Source organism: Malus sylvestris, chromosome 4 (genome assembly GCF_916048215.2).
Source record: "Malus sylvestris chromosome 4, drMalSylv7.2, whole genome shotgun sequence".
NCBI classification, from domain to species: Eukaryota; Viridiplantae; Streptophyta; class Magnoliopsida; order Rosales; family Rosaceae; genus Malus; species Malus sylvestris.
In genome coordinates, this window is record NC_062263.1 from 7898394 (window position 1) to 7908218 (window position 9825).

Consider the following 9825-nt stretch of genomic DNA (forward strand, 5'->3'; position numbering starts at 1 on the left):
TTTCAAATAGATGCCATGGTTTGAAAGAAGCAAGAGTTTTGTCTCCAAGCTAAAGCCAATTTTCCTTAGCTCTTTGAGCCCAAATAATTTCCTCAGAGATCAAAACATGATTAAACTCCTCCCTTAGGCATTTTGATGTGGTCATATATTCATATATTTCCTTGGGATTTTGTATATTCGAAAGGGTTAAATGCTAAATTTTATTGTTTTATTTTATAGGCATTCAATACCAGAGTTACATGAAAAATAAATGGAAAACGAGCTTTTCAGGTGCTAGAGTAATTCCAGTGGAGCTAGAGTCTAACTAATTGTACCAAGACATGTGCATTACAACAAGAATTTGAGATTGCAATAGTTTTGGATATTAAAGTGACATGGGAATGCTATTCAATGGATTTTAGGAGAACTTAATTTCTATCTTTTATTTATTAAGGACTTAAAGTCCATGTGTTAGTCTTTTAATGGATTTTTCATTGTAATTTAGTAGGTGTTGGTTGGATTTCTAAGCCTTGCCGTGGGTTGTAAGGTTTTCTTATGTTTGATTTATGGGAGTTAGTCGGCCACCAAAACCAAAAATCATCATATATTGGAGGAGAAGTTTGCGGGAAGGAGAAAGAAAGCTCGATTCTTTTTTCTTTTCTAGGGCTACGATGTAGCCTAATCATGAATTCTTAATTGTCTTGTGGCATTGTTATTATTATGTTTCACTTCTTTATTGAGTATCTTTTGCTATTAGTATTGTGCTTGATTTTTATTCGGTACTTGATCACCATCTAAGTTTTAGTTAAACTGAGTTGATGCAAGTTAGAGTAGATGCCATACTTAATTTGGGTTTAGCTTCCTGCAATTGGTACCATAAACACCTATTTGTTGATGCCATGCAATTAGGCTTTATGTGATTTTCCAACGATTTCCATAGAGCTTAATGGGTTCTTACTTGTTTAGATTCATCTAGATGCCATAGAGGGAGGATAGTTTTGATACAACTAGATGTCATGGCCGTTGAATAATTTAGGGAAAATCGATCATCAATATTGGGGAACTGTTTGAGTATACGATATTAAGGGAATTAAGTAAAATTGGTTTTGGTGAATTCGGATGCATAGGTCTTCTTTTCTTATGTTTTCCATTTATTATTACTACATTTTAGTTTTTAGTTTTATTTAATTTCAGCTTATTTCAAAATATCATATATTTTCCGTTAAAGGTTCTTCATTATAATTTGTTCCAATTTCATTAATAAGATTTTTAGAATCAATTCGATCTCTTTGGGATGATATCCATGCTTATTTGCTATATTATCATATGATACGTATACTTGCGAGCACTAAAATTTGAGACTTGACGAAGGTAATTTTAGGCATCTAATTTTCGCCACAAGTTTATGGCGCCGTTGTCGGGGATCAAGTTTGATTCTGTTACTTATTGGATTGTTACATTTTTCTGTTGGTTTAGCTTTAATGTCAATTGTTAGTTTTTTTTTTATAATAATAAATCATTTCCTAAGTCTCTTGTTTAGGTAACCCATTGTTTTGTGTTTTTGCACATAAGTGGAACCACTTTACCTTGTTGCCAATACAAAATTCAAGTTTGGAGGTGGATTGCTATTGTGGATGCAAATTTTCGCCTTCTCCTTCTTTGACAAAATTGCACCTACAAAACAATCAATACCTTTGGTTAAGACTAAGAGCCTCACGCGCCCACGATGAATGGGGGAGCTTTGGTCGAAGAACCTCCGATGCCAAAGTTAGAATTTAGAGAGAAAAGTGTTTGGAGAGTTTTTGGGAGTTTTGCAAGAGTGTGTACCTCCTCTTTTAGAAAAAAAGAGGGTCATATATATAGGGAATGGAGGTGGCCGGCCCTTAGAGGTTTTTTGTGTGAAAATGGGTGATTTAATTGGTGATTAATGGATTAATTAGGAATTAATCCATTAATTAGCCAATTAATCTCCATTTATATGGAATAGTTTGTAGGTTATGAAGTAATTACCTAAGATGAGGATGGATGAGATAATTTGGAATTGGTTACCTTTTTTGGACACTCTTGGCTTGATTAAAGAATGATTGTCCACTGCTCACGCGTAGGACAACCGGTGTGTCTTAGGGGTAACTTTGTCATTTTTACCAAAAATCCACGTGTCACCTTGTGATTAGTTTTGACTCCACAAATGCCCCCATACATGTTGGGCTGCTCGTAGGAAAGGGTAGCAGGTGTAGAGATATTTTTGCTCTAGGAAACTTAGGACTACTTCCTGTTTTGATGTAGATTCCCTCTTTAATATGAAATTAGATCCTTCTAGAAAAGGGAAATAAATTTCTCTCAAAGCCTATTTAAGTCCACCTTAAGTGGGTTATTAAATCAACTTTGGAGAGTGATTTATTCTACCATACAAGAGAGAGAGAGAGAGCTTAGAGGATATTTGTTCTCCCTCCTCTAGCAATCTTCTACATCTTGCCCGTGCAAAGGATCGTCTTTCGTTGCTTTCTTAGCCTTCTCCATGCCCCACTAATGTAATAAAAACTTACTTTCTTCTTGTCTTCTTCTTGGGTGGTGCTGCCACTGGGCAGTCGTCGGGGTGGTGCGGCACATCGGCTGGTAGGGGCCAGGATTTGGCTTGGCATGGGCCAAGAAGGTGATGTGGCAAGGGCCATTGCTTGAGCAGCTCGGCTTGATTGAAGCCAAGGATTAGTTCGGCGTGGGGTGAGGAAGTGGTGTGGAATATGCAATTTTTTGGGCTGCCACGTCTGGGATACCTGTTGAAAATGAGGAAATTGTTTGAGTTTGATTTTTCAACTACCATAGATGGAGCAGTCAAGGATGAAGCTGCCATGATCAAAGTTGCTGAAGATGAAGTGTCGGATGAGCGAACTGTTAAGTGTAAAAGTGGTTGCTGCCCCCTAACCATTTGTTGCTTAGTTGATCTTCAAGCATTCGATCTTTTGAACTATGTGGCCTTCTCGCACTGGAGAGCTGACCCAGATGGGTATTAGGGATTTAATTTACCCTCTCGCATTGGAGAGCAATTAGTTTACCCTTTTGCACTGGAGAGTAATTAGTTTATCAACTCGCACTGGAGAGCAAACCCATATGGGTGTTGAGGAATTGGTTTACCCTCTTGCACTAGAGAGCAATTAGTTTATCCTCTCGCATTGGAGAGCAAACCCATATGGGTGTTGGGGAATTGGTTTACCATCTCGCACTGGAGAGAAATTAGTTTATCCTATCGCACTGGAGAGCAAACCCATATGGGTGTCGGGGAATTGGTGTACCCTCTCGTACTGGAGAGCAATTAGTTTATCCTCTCGTACTGGAGAGCAAACCCATATGGATGTCGGGGAATTGGTTTACCCTCTTGCACTGGAGAGCAATTAGTTTATCCTATCGCACTGGAGAGCAAACCCATATGGGTGTCGGGGAATTGGTTTACCCTCTTGCACTGGAAAGCAATTAGTTTATCCTCTCGCACTGGAGAGCATAAAAGTCGTTGTCGTGAGTGTAGCTGAGGAAAGCTGGACTGCTGGACAATTGAAATAATCCTCAGGCTGCGAGGTCTTGTTTGGCGAACTGCTTGAGACTTCGAACTGCTTGTGGAACCCAAGTAAGGGTGTAAACGCAATGAGCTACTCCCTGAATTATTGCGCCATCATTAGGTGCTTCATTTTGTGCTCTTTTGAGGCTTGGTTGGCACGAGAAATTACGCAATTGCTTGGTCAGAAGCCGTTCTACTTCTTCCTGAATTTTCCTTTATTGGGGTGGCAGAGCTCTCGACTGCCCCCGATCGTGATGTGCTGGTCTAAGCTGTTCTTCCATATGTTCAGCTCGTCTATGTCGCGGTTGCGGTGGGTGTGGTATGTTCCTAGTAGGCGAGCGTGTAACTCACAGGCTGCTAGTTGAACTTGAGCCAGATTGAGCGACTGCTTATTTCTGTCTGCCGTGTTGCCTGATTCGATGTGATGTGAAGGATACTCTTTGCGGGCCTAGCTGCGAATGAATACTTCACTTGGAAGGCTGCTCATGTTGATTATCAGAGTGTGTCCTCAACCGTGAGTGTATGCTCGTCCGTGGGCCTAGTTGAGAGTGCACGCTCCTTCGCGTGCTAAAACGAGAGTATACGCTATCTCGGGGGCCCAATCTGGAGTGTACTCTGCCCAAACGTTCGGTTCGTGGATGGTCGAGTGGCTGCTTGCTGGGATGTTGCTGGAGAGGTTCTTCATCTGCCCTTGTCCTACTTTGGGACACCTCATTTTGGGCACGTTGCATCTTGGTGCACTGCAAGAGCTAGTTCACCAAGGTCGTCTGCTGTGCTAGAGTGCTTGTTAGCTCTATGACTTGTCGAGACAAGTGTTGTTAACCATTTGGATTGGAAAAGCTTGGAATAAATGTGCCTCATTAAGCAGTGGAAGGGTGGTAGACTCTGGGCGCGAGATTTGAGTTGGGAAATGTCAAATCCACGGAGAAATGCGGTGAAAATGCCCTCAACTCGATGGTTGGTCCAGATGGTTGAGATAGTCTTGGGTCGATTTGGGCTGCTTGGAATGTCGCGGAAGCAGGTTGAGCCACAAAAGTAGGTTAGGCCACGATAGCAGGCTAGGCCACAAGAGTGGGCTGCTCGGCATGAGCAGGCTGGGCCATGAGAGTGGGCTGCTTAACGTATGATGCACGCGGGTGCGAGGCTTGGGCTCAGTTTGGCAACGAGTTGGGCGTGGAGTGACATGGCTTGGGCCGTGGCCTTAGTGCCGTGAGCCGCCTTTGATGGCATGGCTCGGGCCGTGGTGGTGACACCATGGACCTCGCCGCGGGTGGTTACCGTGGTGGAAACTCGTGGTGGTGGTGCCGTTCCACCTATTGTCACATTTAGCATCATAGATCGTCGTGGTCCCATCTCTTGAATGTTGAAATTTTTATTTGTTGAATTTTCTAAATTTCTAGCCATTGTACTTCTCTTTTACGTTTTATCAAAGAATTTTTGCAAATAAAAAATTCTAATAATAAAAACGTACGAAAAATCAACAAATGGACAAGAAAATAGAAAACCTTGGATGCGAGAGTCTTCTATGAGTGTGGAACTAAACTCTCAATGAAAGCACAAATTTGTGGATGCAAATTTTCGCCTTCTCCTTCTTTGACAAAATTGCACCTACAAAACAATCAACACCTTTGGTTAAGGCCAAGAGCCTCACGCACCCACGATGAATAGGGGGGGGTCTTTGGCCAAAGAACCTCTGATGCCAAAGTTAGAATTTAGAGAGAAAAGTGTTTGGAAGTTTTTGGGAGTTTTGCAAGAGTGTGGACCTCCTTTTTTAGAAAAAATGGGGTCATATATATAGGGAATGGAGGTGGCCGGCCCTTAGAGGGTTTTTGTGTGAAAATAGGTGATTTAATTGGTGATTAATGGATTAATTAGGAATTAATCCATTAATTAGCCAATAATCTCCATTTATATGCAATAATTTGTAGGTTATGAAGTAATTACCTAAGATGAGGATGGATGAGATAATTTGGAATTGGTTACCTTTTCTAGACACTCTTGGCTTGATTAAAGAATGATTGTCGCGCGTAGGACAACTGGTGTGTCTCAAGGGTAACTTTATCCTTTTTATCAAAAATCCACGTGTCACCTTGTGATTATTTTTGGCTCCACAACTATCTATATCTTCGTTCGCTTGCCCGTCTCCTTTAAACCCGGGAAGTACCAAATATGTGATTTTATTTGGGAGAGTGAATATTTTGTTGTGTTTTACGGAGTCACAAAGAGGAGCAACATCAAACATTTTGAAATTGTGAAATGCTTCCGAATTTTAAACCCAAACTTTTTTTTTTTTTTTTTTTTTGCCTGATTCAATTTGGCATGGCATGTGTTTTCAATCAGTGGAGTCTCAAATTAGTTCTGGTTGAATTTTTTTTTTTCTATCTTCCGTTTATTTTTTTTTATGTTTGTTGCATTTGTCATTTAATTAATTATCTAACTAAAAAAATGAAAATACATAAAAAAAATTTGAAAATCCAAAAACGTTTCTTTAGCCAAGCCAAATTGTGAAAACACATGTAATGATGGTTGTTTTACATGCTGTGAAGAAATGATAATCATATTTGGCTAGAAACCATTTCATAATCAAGATAGGTCATCACAGTTTGAAGTATTCCCTCCAAAACAGAGCCTATACACCTTTTCAACAAAAGTGGGTGTCCAAGTTGCTGGGTTTTGATTATGAGATTGTGTACAAAAAAGATCTGAAAATCAAGGGGCAGATGCTCTTTCAAGAATCCCTTTTTTTTGCTATCCCACCTACTTCCCTATATCATCTAGGAACTTTACTCAATGGAAGGTGAAATTTGTAGTATTTCTTATCCTTACTTCTTTGGTTGGATGAATTTCGCAGACACATTGAAAATGATGAATGGATTGTTGAGAAAACTAAATGCATTCTCAGAATCAGAGTATGTCCCCCTTGCTAATTTGCAATATCAAGTTGATAATGGGTTTTTGAAATATAAAGGAATGATAGTTCTTAGCCCTATTAGTCTTTAGAGAGAGAAAAAAAATCTTCCTTGAGCATCAGAGTACACCTTTTGTAGGTCATACTGAATTTTTAAAAGACTTATATAAGAATTTTTCAGTCTTTTTATTTGCAAGGCGTGAAAAATGATATCAAGAAAATGGTGGCTGCTTGTGGTCCATATCAACAAAATAGGGCTAAGACATCTATATGGATTTTATTGTAGGGTTGCTCCCTTGTAAAGGAAAAACTGTCATATTTGTGGTGGTTGATATGCTTTCGAAATATGCCCATTTTATGCATCTTTCTCACCCTTACACAACATTGGCAGTGGCTCAAACTTTTGCAGACAATGTCTTCAAACTACATGAATGCCCACTTCAATAATAAGTGATAGAGATTTTTTTTTTCTCAGTGCTTTTTGGAAGGAGTTTTTCAAAGTACAAGAATCCAATCTTTGTTATAGTTTCGACTATCATCTTCAGACGGATGGGCAGACTAAAGTTGTAAACAGATGTGTAGAGACTTATTTGAGATATTTATGCAGTTTACAACCAAAACAATGGTTGAATTGCTTTCTTGCGATGAGTAGAGCTATAACATAGCCTATTACTCTACCTCTAAGATATCTCCTGATGAAGCTGTTTATGGGCAATCACCACCACATATTCTAGTTTACGAAGCGAGGACAACTAAAGTTGATTTGGTTGATAAAAGCTTGCAAGACAGAAATCGAGTGTTGTCCCTTTTAAAGTCAAATTGAAGATGCACAATCCAAAATGAATAGGTTGGTGCCTTATCAACAACGATCTTTAGCTTCCCACCCTTTTAATAAATTGCAACCAAGGTATTATGGCCCTTTTGAAATACTTGCGAAGGTTGGTTATGTTGCTTACAGATTGAAATTACCTTCTAATTCAAAGATTCATCCAGTTTTCTATGTATCTTGCCTTAAAAAGCAATTGAGAAATTTGTGGTTCCTACTGTGCCTTTACCAGTAGTTGAAGATGAAGAGTTGGTAGAGGCAACCCCATTGACTGTTTTAGATAAAATAGTGATGAAGCATGGTAGTCCACTAGTGCCAGAATTGTTGGTTCAGTGGAAAGGACATTCTGTTGCATATGCTACTTGGGAAAATCTTCGAGATTTCACTACTCAATATCCAACTTTTACGCCTAGGGGACAAGGCTGATTTCATAGGAGGGGGTAAGTATTATGAAGCCAGATGATATTCCTCTATTGGTCTATCAATATTAGTTTCTTGTATTTTCTTTCATTTGGGTTAATAGTTTGTCGATATTTATAACCTTGGTTAGTTGTTAGTTGAGTTATTGTAAACCATGGTTAGTTGTTTGTTGTCAATCAGTTGAATGAGTCGGTAGAAAAGCTTTATAGCCATCTGTTTGGACCCGATTTTACACCATCAGCTCAAGTGATTAAGGCCATTGAGTGAGTATGGTTCTTGACTGTCGGATAAGGAAGTTAAGATATTTTGTTATTGTTAAGAGATAATATTATGGTTTTTAATCATAATAATTATCTTTATCTCGGTTTTATTGTACAAAATAAGTGGGATTCTCATTATCTTTAATGGGAAGCAGTAACAACAGAGTTCAGATTAACTTGGGTCTGCTAGCTGTAGACGTGTTGATTGATAGGAGATCATCACAAGGTGGTGCGGCAATCCAAAAGATGGTGTGCTCGCCTTAAAAATTAAAGTCTTTGGTAGACTATTTCGGTCGAAGCCCACAACACAAACGACTGATAAAAATTAAAGTCTTTGGTAGACTATTTCGTTCGACAGTTAAAAAGAATATTTGCAGCATGCTCTACACCTGCCCATCCTCAGCCATTCTTCCTTACCAACATATCGGTCATGGGAGTTAGGTTTTCCACAAGAAAGATTGGCCGAATAAAGACTGCAGATTTGATAGTAGCTTTGGAGTCTATACCTTTGAAATATTGATTTGGATGCCTCATGCTTTGGATGGAGTTGACTGTTTAAAGGTTGGTTTTACCAAGATTGGTTTATATATATATATATATATAAGAGTCGGCCATGAGGTGGAGTATATATATAATAAATGAAAAAAACAAATGCCATGCTACCAAGCCGGCCCAATTTTTAAAAGAAAGAAAGTGGGGGATTGGAAGACTATTACAGTGTTTATATATATAGGCAGGCCGAGTCGGCCGAAGTTTGATTATCATGCCAAGACAAGATAAAAATTAAGATTGGACCCAGGTCAACGAGTTGGCCGAGATGCAAATTGGAATCTTGTGCGAGTTCAACTATGGGTTCTTAATAGCATGGTGTGCTTTTCTTTTGCTAGGAAATTTTTGTCTTCTTCGGTGATACCACAAGATTTTGCTGGGCACAGAGACTTAAGTTCCTTAACCATTCGGCTTATGAACCCAAGTTCAATGAAACTGGGGGGCAATGTTTGGACCCGATTTTACACCATCGGCCCAAGCGATTGAGGTCGTTGAGTGAGCATGGTTCTTGACCGTCGGATAAGGAAGTTAAGATATTTTGTTATTGTTAAGAGATAATATTATGGTTTTTAATCATAATAATTATCTTTATCTCGGTTTTCTTGTACAAAATAAGTGGGATTCTCATTATCTTTAATGGGAAACAGTAACAACAGAGTTCATATTAACTTGGGTCTGCTGGCTGTAGACGTGTTGATTGATAGAAGATCAGCACGAGGGATTTTATATCATCTAAAGAAAATAATAGTCATGGATAATGATGGCATAGGAAACCTAGGTAGACTAGGCTTTTTGTTTTGCTTGGTGATGGATATGACATATGGGCTTGAAATGAGAAGGATGCTTTGAATTTTAAAAGTCTCTTTGTGAAAGTCGGGACGCAACGCAAGGAGGCTGGCGAGATTTTTGGCATAATATATTAATGATAATATCGGTTGTTTTGATAATGTTTTTTGGAGTATATCCAGGAAAAGGTTTTATTGGATTGGTGATCACGTAGGCTTAGCTATAAATGCAAAGCTGCAAATAACGAAAAAGCCCCTCCAACTCAACACACAAACTCTCGCTCTACGCGAAACCTCTCAACAACCTCGAGATTTTTATTTTCTTTTTCGCCAACACATCTTCAGTTTGGATAAACAGCATTGCGACAAGGCCGACTGGTTATCTATCCAAGTCTCAATCGAGAAGGATTTTCGAATCCTTATTGGCAAAGGTCTTCTCATTAGCTTTCTCGGTGAAGTAAGGTGTTACCAGGTTACTACATTCGGCATCCTGGGAGCCAAATTTGATATTGAACTTCGCAGAACTAGCAGCCTTATCTGCAGGCTCT